Source organism: Schistocerca cancellata, unplaced genomic scaffold (assembly GCF_023864275.1).
Source record: "Schistocerca cancellata isolate TAMUIC-IGC-003103 unplaced genomic scaffold, iqSchCanc2.1 HiC_scaffold_628, whole genome shotgun sequence".
NCBI classification, from domain to species: Eukaryota; Metazoa; Arthropoda; class Insecta; order Orthoptera; family Acrididae; genus Schistocerca; species Schistocerca cancellata.
Genome location: NW_026046639.1, coordinates 14,733 through 28,336, shown reverse-complemented (window position 1 = coordinate 28,336; position 13,604 = coordinate 14,733). Strand labels below are relative to the sequence as shown.

The 13,604-nt window shown below is 48.5% G+C and overlaps 19 non-coding genes across 19 annotated transcripts; all 19 read left to right on the top strand.

Annotated features, from left to right (window-relative positions):
* The first annotated feature begins 596 nt into the window (after positions 1–596).
* Positions 597–669, top strand: Trnaf-gaa (transfer RNA phenylalanine (anticodon GAA)). Its single transcript has one exon. It is a non-coding gene; the product is annotated as a tRNA-Phe (tRNA).
* A 539-nt stretch (positions 670–1,208) lies between these two features.
* Trnak-uuu (transfer RNA lysine (anticodon UUU)) lies at positions 1,209–1,281 on the top strand. The gene has a single exon. It is a non-coding gene; the product is annotated as a tRNA-Lys (tRNA).
* A 138-nt stretch (positions 1,282–1,419) lies between these two features.
* On the top strand, positions 1,420–1,501 carry Trnas-cga (transfer RNA serine (anticodon CGA)). Its single transcript has one exon. It is a non-coding gene; the product is annotated as a tRNA-Ser (tRNA).
* Positions 1,502–2,404: 903 nt separating this feature from the next.
* Positions 2,405–2,486, top strand: Trnas-uga (transfer RNA serine (anticodon UGA)). Its single transcript has one exon. It is a non-coding gene; the product is annotated as a tRNA-Ser (tRNA).
* Positions 2,487–3,097: 611 nt separating this feature from the next.
* Positions 3,098–3,170, top strand: Trnaf-gaa (transfer RNA phenylalanine (anticodon GAA)). The gene has a single exon. It is a non-coding gene; the product is annotated as a tRNA-Phe (tRNA).
* Positions 3,171–3,921: 751 nt separating this feature from the next.
* Trnas-cga (transfer RNA serine (anticodon CGA)) lies at positions 3,922–4,003 on the top strand. Its single transcript has one exon. It is a non-coding gene; the product is annotated as a tRNA-Ser (tRNA).
* A 902-nt stretch (positions 4,004–4,905) lies between these two features.
* Trnas-uga (transfer RNA serine (anticodon UGA)) lies at positions 4,906–4,987 on the top strand. Its single transcript has one exon. It is a non-coding gene; the product is annotated as a tRNA-Ser (tRNA).
* Positions 4,988–5,598: 611 nt separating this feature from the next.
* On the top strand, positions 5,599–5,671 carry Trnaf-gaa (transfer RNA phenylalanine (anticodon GAA)). The gene has a single exon. It is a non-coding gene; the product is annotated as a tRNA-Phe (tRNA).
* Positions 5,672–6,422: 751 nt separating this feature from the next.
* Positions 6,423–6,504, top strand: Trnas-cga (transfer RNA serine (anticodon CGA)). The gene has a single exon. It is a non-coding gene; the product is annotated as a tRNA-Ser (tRNA).
* A 903-nt stretch (positions 6,505–7,407) lies between these two features.
* Positions 7,408–7,489, top strand: Trnas-uga (transfer RNA serine (anticodon UGA)). Its single transcript has one exon. It is a non-coding gene; the product is annotated as a tRNA-Ser (tRNA).
* Positions 7,490–8,100: 611 nt separating this feature from the next.
* On the top strand, positions 8,101–8,173 carry Trnaf-gaa (transfer RNA phenylalanine (anticodon GAA)). Its single transcript has one exon. It is a non-coding gene; the product is annotated as a tRNA-Phe (tRNA).
* Positions 8,174–8,712: 539 nt separating this feature from the next.
* On the top strand, positions 8,713–8,785 carry Trnak-uuu (transfer RNA lysine (anticodon UUU)). The gene has a single exon. It is a non-coding gene; the product is annotated as a tRNA-Lys (tRNA).
* Positions 8,786–8,923: 138 nt separating this feature from the next.
* On the top strand, positions 8,924–9,005 carry Trnas-cga (transfer RNA serine (anticodon CGA)). Its single transcript has one exon. It is a non-coding gene; the product is annotated as a tRNA-Ser (tRNA).
* Positions 9,006–9,908: 903 nt separating this feature from the next.
* Trnas-uga (transfer RNA serine (anticodon UGA)) lies at positions 9,909–9,990 on the top strand. The gene has a single exon. It is a non-coding gene; the product is annotated as a tRNA-Ser (tRNA).
* Positions 9,991–10,601: 611 nt separating this feature from the next.
* Positions 10,602–10,674, top strand: Trnaf-gaa (transfer RNA phenylalanine (anticodon GAA)). The gene has a single exon. It is a non-coding gene; the product is annotated as a tRNA-Phe (tRNA).
* A 539-nt stretch (positions 10,675–11,213) lies between these two features.
* Positions 11,214–11,286, top strand: Trnak-uuu (transfer RNA lysine (anticodon UUU)). Its single transcript has one exon. It is a non-coding gene; the product is annotated as a tRNA-Lys (tRNA).
* Positions 11,287–11,424: 138 nt separating this feature from the next.
* Positions 11,425–11,506, top strand: Trnas-cga (transfer RNA serine (anticodon CGA)). Its single transcript has one exon. It is a non-coding gene; the product is annotated as a tRNA-Ser (tRNA).
* Positions 11,507–12,409: 903 nt separating this feature from the next.
* Trnas-uga (transfer RNA serine (anticodon UGA)) lies at positions 12,410–12,491 on the top strand. The gene has a single exon. It is a non-coding gene; the product is annotated as a tRNA-Ser (tRNA).
* Positions 12,492–13,102: 611 nt separating this feature from the next.
* On the top strand, positions 13,103–13,175 carry Trnaf-gaa (transfer RNA phenylalanine (anticodon GAA)). Its single transcript has one exon. It is a non-coding gene; the product is annotated as a tRNA-Phe (tRNA).
* The last annotated feature ends 429 nt before the right edge of the window (positions 13,176–13,604 follow it).

Genomic DNA, 13,604 nt, shown 5'->3' with positions numbered 1-13,604 from the left:
TCAAAAGGCGGACGTTGAGCTGCATCCTAGCAGTTGCGTCACTACTAAACACGTGGGTCACCAGCAATGTGCAGTGTTATTTGATCGAGGGCGCAGCGTTACAGTCGCCCCCAGAAGCCGCAGCTCATCTCCTAGTCTCACAGCCGTCCACCAGGTGTTAGTACAAGTGTCGCCTCACTGGGCAGTGCAGATGTGTCCATTTTAGCTTGCAGACGATGACGTGTAGCAATTTATGAGCTAACGCAAGTCGAATGTTTTACCGTGTGTATCTGCTAGATACTGCCTCTCATATGGTGGAGAGGCTCACTCCTTCTTGTGTCTCGTTCTCTGCACACGAGTTGCCCCTGGCATCGATATAGCACGTGTTTTCTAGCGTCAGCGTGGCGTCACGTCAAGTCAGCGAATTCAATATCACACGAATCGAGTCGACATGTTTGCTTGTTACGATGACGGAAGCTGAAGAAATGTGTGTGGAACTTCACTGCATCGGCTGCTCGCCCTTCAGCGTCCCTATGTCTTATCAGACGAAGGTGACTGTGAAATTGGCAACGAGGCACAAATTAACGAACACATGCAAATGGCAACCTTCGACGTCAGCCGAAATAGCTCAGTTGGGAGAGCGTTAGACTGAAGATCTAAAGGTCCCTGGTTCGATCCCGGGTTTCGGCAGGTATTCGTTTTCATGCGACGCCAATGGAATTACTCTGCGTTTGTGATAATGCAACTACCGCTGACAACAAAACTGACCCTCTCCTGTAGCTGTTCTGGTTGTCTATTGCATGCCATAAGAGGAACTTACTAGACAACTAACTCCCTTAGAAGCAAAAGAATTAAAAATATCCTACCGACTGCATTCCCTTTTCTGTGTCAGGTGGTGAAGAACGTCTTCAACGGAACCGTGAAATGAGCGAAAGCGTGGGAAACATTGCATTCGAAATGCTTGTGAATTTTCCAATTGCCCAGTGAGTGTCGACAAAACACGTAAATTCTCTGCTCCAACGTATGAGACGTAACAACTGGTACAATTTGTTGTTGCATCGTGTGTCAGCAGTCTTCGATAGTGTGTTACGGGCTTAGCGCGATAAGTTTGTAGACAGCATTTAGGCGACGTTTTATTAGTAACGGCCCCATGCAGCGATTGAACAACAGTAAAGGACATGAGTCAATGTATAGTTGTGCATCGTGGGAGGTTTTGCAGCCTTGTGTGAGCCCGGATAGCTCAGTCGGTAGAGCATTAGGCTTTTAACCTAAGGGTCCAGGGTTCAAGTCCCTGTCCGGGCGGAAATTTTAATACTTTGGTAGCGATTCGTCTGGTAGCGGTGGAAACGCTACGGAAAATAATGCAGCTACGCCGTTTTCTGACACCACAGTGTTTTAAACGGTAGCAGTTGCATGTGTCGAGAGAACACCGCGCTAACGGCAGTCGTGGCCGAGTGGTTAAGGCGTCTGACTCGAAATCAGATTCCCTCTGGGAGCGTAGGTTCGAATCCTACCGGCTGCGTGCGATTTTGCGTAAAGAGGAGCAAACGTTTTCGCACACATGTGACATGCGTGGGCGAATGCGGGTGCAACCAGTGATGCCATTCTCAACAAGACGAAAATTTCCGTTTTAAGAATACTGAGTTTTCGCGACGACAGCTACTTACTGTGCCTTTCGGTTCACCTCGCACTGACGCTGGGACTGCAGAAAGCCGTCGCTGAGATGGTGAGTACACAGATGTGCTCGAAAGTGTTGGACAGAGCGGACATTTCATTTTCTTTTTATGAATCGCAATTTCAATCATTCGAGTGCGGCAAAAGCAGTGGTGCAGCGTTTTTTTTTTCTTTTCTTAAGATCTCGCAGCTGCTTGGAGGTGTTGTTGTGGTCTTCAGTCCTGAGACTGGTTTGATGCAGCTCTCCATGCTACTCTATCCTGTGCAAGCTTCTTCATCTCCCAGTACCTACTGCAACCTACATCCTTCTGAATCTGCTTAGTGTATTGATCTCTTGGTCTCCCTCTACGATTTTTACCCTCCACGCTGCCCTCCAATGCTAAATTTGTGATCCCTCGATGCCTCAGAACATGTCCTACCAATCGATCCCTTCTTCTAGTCAAGTTGTGCCACAAACTTCTCTTCTCCCCAATCCTATTCACTACCTCCTCATTAGTTACGTGATCTACCCACCTTATCTTCAGCTTGGAGGTATGTCCATCGTTTTAAGACGACAGAAAACTAGCGTCAGCGGTGCGTCAGTGGGAAGTCGGTGAAGTCGCCATTGGAGCCATAAGTCAGTGGGAAATTAGTACACTTTCGTAACGGCTAATGGAAACCCTACAGCAAAGAGTGAGGCCACGCCGTTTTCTGCCATCAGATTGCTTCTAAAGATGGCGGCTTCACTTGTCGGGAGTCGCTTCCGCCACCGGCAGTCGTGGCCGAGTGGTTAAGGCGTCTGACTTGAAATCAGATTCCCTCTGGGAGCGTAGGTTCGAGTCCTGCCGACTGCGAAAATTTTCTCGCTCTCAAAAGGCGGACGTTGAGCTGCATCCTAGCAGTTGCGTCACTACTAAACACGTGGGTCACCAGCAATGTGCAGTGTTATTTGATCGAGGGCGCAGCGTTACAGTCGCCCCCAGAAGCCGCAGCTCATCTCCTAGTCTCACAGCCGTCCACCAGGTGTTAGTACAAGTGTCGCCTCACTGGGCAGTGCAGATGTGTCCATTTTAGCTTGCAGACGATGACGTGTAGCAATTTATGAGCTAACGCAAGTCGAATGTTTTACCGTGTGTATCTGCTAGATACTGCCTCTCATATGGTGGAGAGGCTCACTCCTTCTTGTGTCTCGTTCTCTGCACACGAGTTGCCCCTGGCATCGATATAGCACGTGTTTTCTAGCGTCAGCGTGGCGTCACGTCAAGTCAGCGAATTCAATATCACACGAATCGAGTCGACATGTTTGCTTGTTACGATGACGGAAGCTGAAGAAATGTGTGTGGAACTTCACTGCATCGGCTGCTCGCCCTTCAGCGTCCCTATGTCTTATCAGACGAAGGTGACTGTGAAATTGGCAACGAGGCACAAATTAACGAACACATGCAAATGGCAACCTTCGACGTCAGCCGAAATAGCTCAGTTGGGAGAGCGTTAGACTGAAGATCTAAAGGTCCCTGGTTCGATCCCGGGTTTCGGCAGGTATTCGTTTTCATGCGACGCCAATGGAATTACTCTGCGTTTGTGATAATGCAACTACCGCTGACAACAAAACTGACCCTCTCCTGTAGCTGTTCTGGTTGTCTATTGCATGCCATAAGAGGAACTTACTAGACAACTAACTCCCTTAGAAGCAAAAGAATTAAAAATATCCTACCGACTGCATTCCCTTTTCTGTGTCAGGTGGTGAAGAACGTCTTCAACGGAACCGTGAAATGAGCGAAAGCGTGGGAAACATTGCATTCGAAATGCTTGTGAATTTTCCAATTGCCCAGTGAGTGTCGACAAAACACGTAAATTCTCTGCTCCAACGTATGAGACGTAACAACTGGTACAATTTGTTGTTGCATCGTGTGTCAGCAGTCTTCGATAGTGTGTTACGGGCTTAGCGCGATAAGTTTGTAGACAGCATTTAGGCGACGTTTTATTAGTAACGGCCCCATGCAGCGATTGAACAACAGTAAAGGACATGAGTCAATGTATAGTTGTGCATCGTGGGAGGTTTTGCAGCCTTGTGTGAGCCCGGATAGCTCAGTCGGTAGAGCATTAGGCTTTTTAACCTAAGGGTCCAGGGTTCAAGTCCCTGTCCGGGCGGAAATTTTAATACTTTGGTAGCGATTCGTCTGGTAGCGGTGGAAACGCTACGGAAAATAATGCAGCTACGCCGTTTTCTGACACCACAGTGTTTTAAACGGTAGCAGTTGCATGTGTCGAGAGAACACCGCGCTAACGGCAGTCGTGGCCGAGTGGTTAAGGCGTCTGACTCGAAATCAGATTCCCTCTGGGAGCGTAGGTTCGAATCCTACCGGCTGCGTGCGATTTTGCGTAAAGAGGAGCAAACGTTTTCGCACACATGTGACATGCGTGGGCGAATGCGGGTGCAACCAGTGATGCCATTCTCAACAAGACGAAAATTTCCGTTTTAAGAATACTGAGTTTTCGCGACGACAGCTACTTACTGTGCCTTTCGGTTCACCTCGCACTGACGCTGGGACTGCAGAAAGCCGTCGCTGAGATGGTGAGTACACAGATGTGCTCGAAAGTGTTGGACAGAGCGGACATTTCATTTTCTTTTTATGAATCGCAATTTCAATCATTCGAGTGCGGCAAAAGCAGTGGTGCAGCGTTTTTTTTTCTTTTCTTAAGATCTCGCAGCTGCTTGGAGGTGTTGTTGTGGTCTTCAGTCCTGAGACTGGTTTGATGCAGCTCTCCATGCTACTCTATCCTGTGCAAGCTTCTTCATCTCCCAGTACCTACTGCAACCTACATCCTTCTGAATCTGCTTAGTGTATTGATCTCTTGGTCTCCCTCTACGATTTTTACCCTCCACGCTGCCCTCCAATGCTAAATTTGTGATCCCTCGATGCCTCAGAACATGTCCTACCAATCGATCCCTTCTTCTAGTCAAGTTGTGCCACAAACTTCTCTTCTCCCCAATCCTATTCACTACCTCCTCATTAGTTACGTGATCTACCCACCTTATCTTCAGCTTGGAGGTATGTCCATCGTTTTAAGACGACAGAAAACTAGCGTCAGCGGTGCGTCAGTGGGAAGTCGGTGAAGTCGCCATTGGAGCCATAAGTCAGTGGGAAATTAGTACACTTTCGTAACGGCTAATGGAAACCCTACAGCAAAGAGTGAGGCCACGCCGTTTTCTGCCATCAGATTGCTTCTAAAGATGGCGGCTTCACTTGTCGGGAGTCGCTTCCGCCACCGGCAGTCGTGGCCGAGTGGTTAAGGCGTCTGACTTGAAATCAGATTCCCTCTGGGAGCGTAGGTTCGAGTCCTGCCGACTGCGAAAATTTTCTCGCTCTCAAAAGGCGGACGTTGAGCTGCATCCTAGCAGTTGCGTCACTACTAAACACGTGGGTCACCAGCAATGTGCAGTGTTATTTGATCGAGGGCGCAGCGTTACAGTCGCCCCCAGAAGCCGCAGCTCATCTCCTAGTCTCACAGCCGTCCACCCGGTGTTAGTACAAGTGTCGCCTCACTGGGCAGTGCAGATGTGTCCATTTTAGCTTGCAGACGATGACGTGTAGCAATTTATGAGCTAACGCAAGTCGAATGTTTTACCGTGTGTATCTGCTAGATACTGCCTCTCATATGGTGGAGAGGCTCACTCCTTCTTGTGTCTCGTTCTCTGCACACGAGTTGCCCCTGGCATCGATATAGCACGTGTTTTCTAGCGTCAGCGTGGCGTCACGTCAAGTCAGCGAATTCAATATCACACGAATCGAGTCGACATGTTTGCTTGTTACGATGACGGAAGCTGAAGAAATGTGTGTGGAACTTCACTGCATCGGCTGCTCGCCCTTCAGCGTCCCTATGTCTTATCAGACGAAGGTGACTGTGAAATTGGCAACGAGGCACAAATTAACGAACACATGCAAATGGCAACCTTCGACGTCAGCCGAAATAGCTCAGTTGGGAGAGCGTTAGACTGAAGATCTAAAGGTCCCTGGTTCGATCCCGGGTTTCGGCAGGTATTCGTTTTCATGCGACGCCAATGGAATTACTCTGCGTTTGTGATAATGCAACTACCGCTGACAACAAAACTGACCCTCTCCTGTAGCTGTTCTGGTTGTCTATTGCATGCCATAAGAGGAACTTACTAGACAACTAACTCCCTTAGAAGCAAAAGAATTAAAAATATCCTACCGACTGCATTCCCTTTTCTGTGTCAGGTGGTGAAGAACGTCTTCAACGGAACCGTGAAATGAGCGAAAGCGTGGGAAACATTGCATTCGAAATGCTTGTGAATTTTCCAATTGCCCAGTGAGTGTCGACAAAACACGTAAATTCTCTGCTCCAACGTATGAGACGTAACAACTGGTACAATTTGTTGTTGCATCGTGTGTCAGCAGTCTTCGATAGTGTGTTACGGGCTTAGCGCGATAAGTTTGTAGACAGCATTTAGGCGACGTTTTATTAGTAACGGCCCCATGCAGCGATTGAACAACAGTAAAGGACATGAGTCAATGTATAGTTGTGCATCGTGGGAGGTTTTGCAGCCTTGTGTGAGCCCGGATAGCTCAGTCGGTAGAGCATTAGGCTTTTTAACCTAAGGGTCCAGGGTTCAAGTCCCTGTCCGGGCGGAAATTTTAATACTTTGGTAGCGATTCGTCTGGTAGCGGTGGAAACGCTACGGAAAATAATGCAGCTACGCCGTTTTCTGACACCACAGTGTTTTAAACGGTAGCAGTTGCATGTGTCGAGAGAACACCGCGCTAACGGCAGTCGTGGCCGAGTGGTTAAGGCGTCTGACTCGAAATCAGATTCCCTCTGGGAGCGTAGGTTCGAATCCTACCGGCTGCGTGCGATTTTGCGTAAAGAGGAGCAAACGTTTTCGCACACATGTGACATGCGTGGGCGAATGCGGGTGCAACCAGTGATGCCATTCTCAACAAGACGAAAATTTCCGTTTTAAGAATACTGAGTTTTCGCGACGACAGCTACTTACTGTGCCTTTCGGTTCACCTCGCACTGACGCTGGGACTGCAGAAAGCCGTCGCTGAGATGGTGAGTACACAGATGTGCTCGAAAGTGTTGGACAGAGCGGACATTTCATTTTCTTTTTATGAATCGCAATTTCAATCATTCGAGTGCGGCAAAAGCAGTGGTGCAGCGTTTTTTTTTTCTTTTCTTAAGATCTCGCAGCTGCTTGGAGGTGTTGTTGTGGTCTTCAGTCCTGAGACTGGTTTGATGCAGCTCTCCATGCTACTCTATCCTGTGCAAGCTTCTTCATCTCCCAGTACCTACTGCAACCTACATCCTTCTGAATCTGCTTAGTGTATTGATCTCTTGGTCTCCCTCTACGATTTTTACCCTCCACGCTGCCCTCCAATGCTAAATTTGTGATCCCTCGATGCCTCAGAACATGTCCTACCAATCGATCCCTTCTTCTAGTCAAGTTGTGCCACAAACTTCTCTTCTCCCCAATCCTATTCACTACCTCCTCATTAGTTACGTGATCTACCCACCTTATCTTCAGCTTGGAGGTATGTCCATCGTTTTAAGACGACAGAAAACTAGCGTCAGCGGTGCGTCAGTGGGAAGTCGGTGAAGTCGCCATTGGAGCCATAAGTCAGTGGGAAATTAGTACACTTTCGTAACGGCTAATGGAAACCCTACAGCAAAGAGTGAGGCCACGCCGTTTTCTGCCATCAGATTGCTTCTAAAGATGGCGGCTTCACTTGTCGGGAGTCGCTTCCGCCACCGGCAGTCGTGGCCGAGTGGTTAAGGCGTCTGACTTGAAATCAGATTCCCTCTGGGAGCGTAGGTTCGAGTCCTGCCGACTGCGAAAATTTTCTCGCTCTCAAAAGGCGGACGTTGAGCTGCATCCTAGCAGTTGCGTCACTACTAAACACGTGGGTCACCAGCAATGTGCAGTGTTATTTGATCGAGGGCGCAGCGTTACAGTCGCCCCCAGAAGCCGCAGCTCATCTCCTAGTCTCACAGCCGTCCACCAGGTGTTAGTACAAGTGTCGCCTCACTGGGCAGTGCAGATGTGTCCATTTTAGCTTGCAGACGATGACGTGTAGCAATTTATGAGCTAACGCAAGTCGAATGTTTTACCGTGTGTATCTGCTAGATACTGCCTCTCATATGGTGGAGAGGCTCACTCCTTCTTGTGTCTCGTTCTCTGCACACGAGTTGCCCCTGGCATCGATATAGCACGTGTTTTCTAGCGTCAGCGTGGCGTCACGTCAAGTCAGCGAATTCAATATCACACGAATCGAGTCGACATGTTTGCTTGTTACGATGACGGAAGCTGAAGAAATGTGTGTGGAACTTCACTGCATCGGCTGCTCGCCCTTCAGCGTCCCTATGTCTTATCAGACGAAGGTGACTGTGAAATTGGCAACGAGGCACAAATTAACGAACACATGCAAATGGCAACCTTCGACGTCAGCCGAAATAGCTCAGTTGGGAGAGCGTTAGACTGAAGATCTAAAGGTCCCTGGTTCGATCCCGGGTTTCGGCAGGTATTCGTTTTCATGCGACGCCAATGGAATTACTCTGCGTTTGTGATAATGCAACTACCGCTGACAACAAAACTGACCCTCTCCTGTAGCTGTTCTGGTTGTCTATTGCATGCCATAAGAGGAACTTACTAGACAACTAACTCCCTTAGAAGCAAAAGAATTAAAAATATCCTACCGACTGCATTCCCTTTTCTGTGTCAGGTGGTGAAGAACGTCTTCAACGGAACCGTGAAATGAGCGAAAGCGTGGGAAACATTGCATTCGAAATGCTTGTGAATTTTCCAATTGCCCAGTGAGTGTCGACAAAACACGTAAATTCTCTGCTCCAACGTATGAGACGTAACAACTGGTACAATTTGTTGTTGCATCGTGTGTCAGCAGTCTTCGATAGTGTGTTACGGGCTTAGCGCGATAAGTTTGTAGACAGCATTTAGGCGACGTTTTATTAGTAACGGCCCCATGCAGCGATTGAACAACAGTAAAGGACATGAGTCAATGTATAGTTGTGCATCGTGGGAGGTTTTGCAGCCTTGTGTGAGCCCGGATAGCTCAGTCGGTAGAGCATTAGGCTTTTAACCTAAGGGTCCAGGGTTCAAGTCCCTGTCCGGGCGGAAATTTTAATACTTTGGTAGCGATTCGTCTGGTAGCGGTGGAAACGCTACGGAAAATAATGCAGCTACGCCGTTTTCTGACACCACAGTGTTTTAAACGGTAGCAGTTGCATGTGTCGAGAGAACACCGCGCTAACGGCAGTCGTGGCCGAGTGGTTAAGGCGTCTGACTCGAAATCAGATTCCCTCTGGGAGCGTAGGTTCGAATCCTACCGGCTGCGTGCGATTTTGCGTAAAGAGGAGCAAACGTTTTCGCACACATGTGACATGCGTGGGCGAATGCGGGTGCAACCAGTGATGCCATTCTCAACAAGACGAAAATTTCCGTTTTAAGAATACTGAGTTTTCGCGACGACAGCTACTTACTGTGCCTTTCGGTTCACCTCGCACTGACGCTGGGACTGCAGAAAGCCGTCGCTGAGATGGTGAGTACACAGATGTGCTCGAAAGTGTTGGACAGAGCGGACATTTCATTTTCTTTTTATGAATCGCAATTTCAATCATTCGAGTGCGGCAAAAGCAGTGGTGCAGCGTTTTTTTTTTCTTTTCTTAAGATCTCGCAGCTGCTTGGAGGTGTTGTTGTGGTCTTCAGTCCTGAGACTGGTTTGATGCAGCTCTCCATGCTACTCTATCCTGTGCAAGCTTCTTCATCTCCCAGTACCTACTGCAACCTACATCCTTCTGAATCTGCTTAGTGTATTGATCTCTTGGTCTCCCTCTACGATTTTTACCCTCCACGCTGCCCTCCAATGCTAAATTTGTGATCCCTCGATGCCTCAGAACATGTCCTACCAATCGATCCCTTCTTCTAGTCAAGTTGTGCCACAAACTTCTCTTCTCCCCAATCCTATTCACTACCTCCTCATTAGTTACGTGATCTACCCACCTTATCTTCAGCTTGGAGGTATGTCCATCGTTTTAAGACGACAGAAAACTAGCGTCAGCGGTGCGTCAGTGGGAAGTCGGTGAAGTCGCCATTGGAGCCATAAGTCAGTGGGAAATTAGTACACTTTCGTAACGGCTAATGGAAACCCTACAGCAAAGAGTGAGGCCACGCCGTTTTCTGCCATCAGATTGCTTCTAAAGATGGCGGCTTCACTTGTCGGGAGTCGCTTCCGCCACCGGCAGTCGTGGCCGAGTGGTTAAGGCGTCTGACTTGAAATCAGATTCCCTCTGGGAGCGTAGGTTCGAGTCCTGCCGACTGCGAAAATTTTCTCGCTCTCAAAAGGCGGACGTTGAGCTGCATCCTAGCAGTTGCGTCACTACTAAACACGTGGGTCACCAGCAATGTGCAGTGTTATTTGATCGAGGGCGCAGCGTTACAGTCGCCCCCAGAAGCCGCAGCTCATCTCCTAGTCTCACAGCCGTCCACCCGGTGTTAGTACAAGTGTCGCCTCACTGGGCAGTGCAGATGTGTCCATTTTAGCTTGCAGACGATGACGTGTAGCAATTTATGAGCTAACGCAAGTCGAATGTTTTACCGTGTGTATCTGCTAGATACTGCCTCTCATATGGTGGAGAGGCTCACTCCTTCTTGTGTCTCGTTCTCTGCACACGAGTTGCCCCTGGCATCGATATAGCACGTGTTTTCTAGCGTCAGCGTGGCGTCACGTCAAGTCAGCGAATTCAATATCACACGAATCGAGTCGACATGTTTGCTTGTTACGATGACGGAAGCTGAAGAAATGTGTGTGGAACTTCACTGCATCGGCTGCTCGCCCTTCAGCGTCCCTATGTCTTATCAGACGAAGGTGACTGTGAAATTGGCAACGAGGCACAAATTAACGAACACATGCAAATGGCAACCTTCGACGTCAGCCGAAATAGCTCAGTTGGGAGAGCGTTAGACTGAAGATCTAAAGGTCCCTGGTTCGATCCCGGGTTTCGGCAGGTATTCGTTTTCATGCGACGCCAATGGAATTACTCTGCGTTTGTGATAATGCAACTACCGCTGACAACAAAACTGACCCTCTCCTGTAGCTGTTCTGGTTGTCTATTGCATGCCATAAGAGGAACTTACTAGACAACTAACTCCCTTAGAAGCAAAAGAATTAAAAATATCCTACCGACTGCATTCCCTTTTCTGTGTCAGGTGGTGAAGAACGTCTTCAACGGAACCGTGAAATGAGCGAAAGCGTGGGAAACATTGCATTCGAAATGCTTGTGAATTTTCCAATTGCCCAGTGAGTGTCGACAAAACACGTAAATTCTCTGCTCCAACGTATGAGACGTAACAACTGGTACAATTTGTTGTTGCATCGTGTGTCAGCAGTCTTCGATAGTGTGTTACGGGCTTAGCGCGATAAGTTTGTAGACAGCATTTAGGCGACGTTTTATTAGTAACGGCCCCATGCAGCGATTGAACAACAGTAAAGGACATGAGTCAATGTATAGTTGTGCATCGTGGGAGGTTTTGCAGCCTTGTGTGAGCCCGGATAGCTCAGTCGGTAGAGCATTAGGCTTTTAACCTAAGGGTCCAGGGTTCAAGTCCCTGTCCGGGCGGAAATTTTAATACTTTGGTAGCGATTCGTCTGGTAGCGGTGGAAACGCTACGGAAAATAATGCAGCTACGCCGTTTTCTGACACCACAGTGTTTTAAACGGTAGCAGTTGCATGTGTCGAGAGAACACCGCGCTAACGGCAGTCGTGGCCGAGTGGTTAAGGCGTCTGACTCGAAATCAGATTCCCTCTGGGAGCGTAGGTTCGAATCCTACCGGCTGCGTGCGATTTTGCGTAAAGAGGAGCAAACGTTTTCGCACACATGTGACATGCGTGGGCGAATGCGGGTGCAACCAGTGATGCCATTCTCAACAAGACGAAAATTTCCGTTTTAAGAATACTGAGTTTTCGCGACGACAGCTACTTACTGTGCCTTTCGGTTCACCTCGCACTGACGCTGGGACTGCAGAAAGCCGTCGCTGAGATGGTGAGTACACAGATGTGCTCGAAAGTGTTGGACAGAGCGGACATTTCATTTTCTTTTTATGAATCGCAATTTCAATCATTCGAGTGCGGCAAAAGCAGTGGTGCAGCGTTTTTTTTTTCTTTTCTTAAGATCTCGCAGCTGCTTGGAGGTGTTGTTGTGGTCTTCAGTCCTGAGACTGGTTTGATGCAGCTCTCCATGCTACTCTATCCTGTGCAAGCTTCTTCATCTCCCAGTACCTACTGCAACCTACATCCTTCTGAATCTGCTTAGTGTATTGATCTCTTGGTCTCCCTCTACGATTTTTACCCTCCACGCTGCCCTCCAATGCTAAATTTGTGATCCCTCGATGCCTCAGAACATGTCCTACCAATCGATCCCTTCTTCTAGTCAAGTTGTGCCACAAACTTCTCTTCTCCCCAATCCTATTCACTACCTCCTCATTAGTTACGTGATCTACCCACCTTATCTTCAGCTTGGAGGTATGTCCATCGTTTTAAGACGACAGAAAACTAGCGTCAGCGGTGCGTCAGTGGGAAGTCGGTGAAGTCGCCATTGGAGCCATAAGTCAGTGGGAAATTAGTACACTTTCGTAACGGCTAATGGAAACCCTACAGCAAAGAGTGAGGCCACGCCGTTTTCTGCCATCAGATTGCTTCTAAAGATGGCGGCTTCACTTGTCGGGAGTCGCTTCCGCCACCGGCAGTCGTGGCCGAGTGGTTAAGGCGTCTGACTTGAAATCAGATTCCCTCTGGGAGCGTAGGTTCGAGTCCTGCCGACTGCGAAAATTTTCTCGCTCTCAAAAGGCGGACGTTGAGCTGCATCCTAGCAGTTGCGTCACTACTAAACACGTGGGTCACCAGCAATGTGCAGTGTTATTTGATCGAGGGCGCAGCGTTACAGTCGCCCCCAGAAGCCGCAGCTCATCTCCTAGTCTCACAGCCGTCCACCCGGTGTTAGTACAAGTGTCGCCTCACTGGGCAGTGCAGATGTGTCCATTTTAGCTTGCAGACGATGACGTGTAGCAATTTATGAGCTAACGCAAGTCGAATGTTTTACCGTGTGTATCTGCTAGATACTGCCTCTCATATGGTGGAGAGGCTCACTCCTTCTTGTGTCTCGTTCTCTGCACACGAGTTGCCCCTGGCATCGATATAGCACGTGTTTTCTAGCGTCAGCGTGGCGTCACGTCAAGTCAGCGAATTCAATATCACACGAATCGAGTCGACATGTTTGCTTGTTACGATGACGGAAGCTGAAGAAATGTGTGTGGAACTTCACTGCATCGGCTGCTCGCCCTTCAGCGTCCCTATGTCTTATCAGACGAAGGTGACTGTGAAATTGGCAACGAGGCACAAATTAACGAACACATGCAAATGGCAACCTTCGACGTCAGCCGAAATAGCTCAGTTGGGAGAGCGTTAGACTGAAGATCTAAAGGTCCCTGGTTCGATCCCGGGTTTCGGCAGGTATTCGTTTTCATGCGACGCCAATGGAATTACTCTGCGTTTGTGATAATGCAACTACCGCTGACAACAAAACTGACCCTCTCCTGTAGCTGTTCTGGTTGTCTATTGCATGCCATAAGAGGAACTTACTAGACAACTAACTCCCTTAGAAGCAAAAGAATTAAAAATATCCTACCGACTGCATTCCCTTTTCTGTGTCAGGTGGTGAAGAACGTCTTCAACGGAACCGTGAAATGAGCGAAAGCGTGGGAAACATTGCATTCGAAATGCTTGTGAATTTTCCAATTGCCCAGTGAGTGTCGACAAAACACGTAAATTCTCTGCTCCAACGTATGAGACGTAACAACTGGTACAATTTGTTGTTGCATCGTGTGTCAGCAGTCTTCGATAGTGTGTTACGGGCTTAGCGCGATAAGTTTGTAGACAGC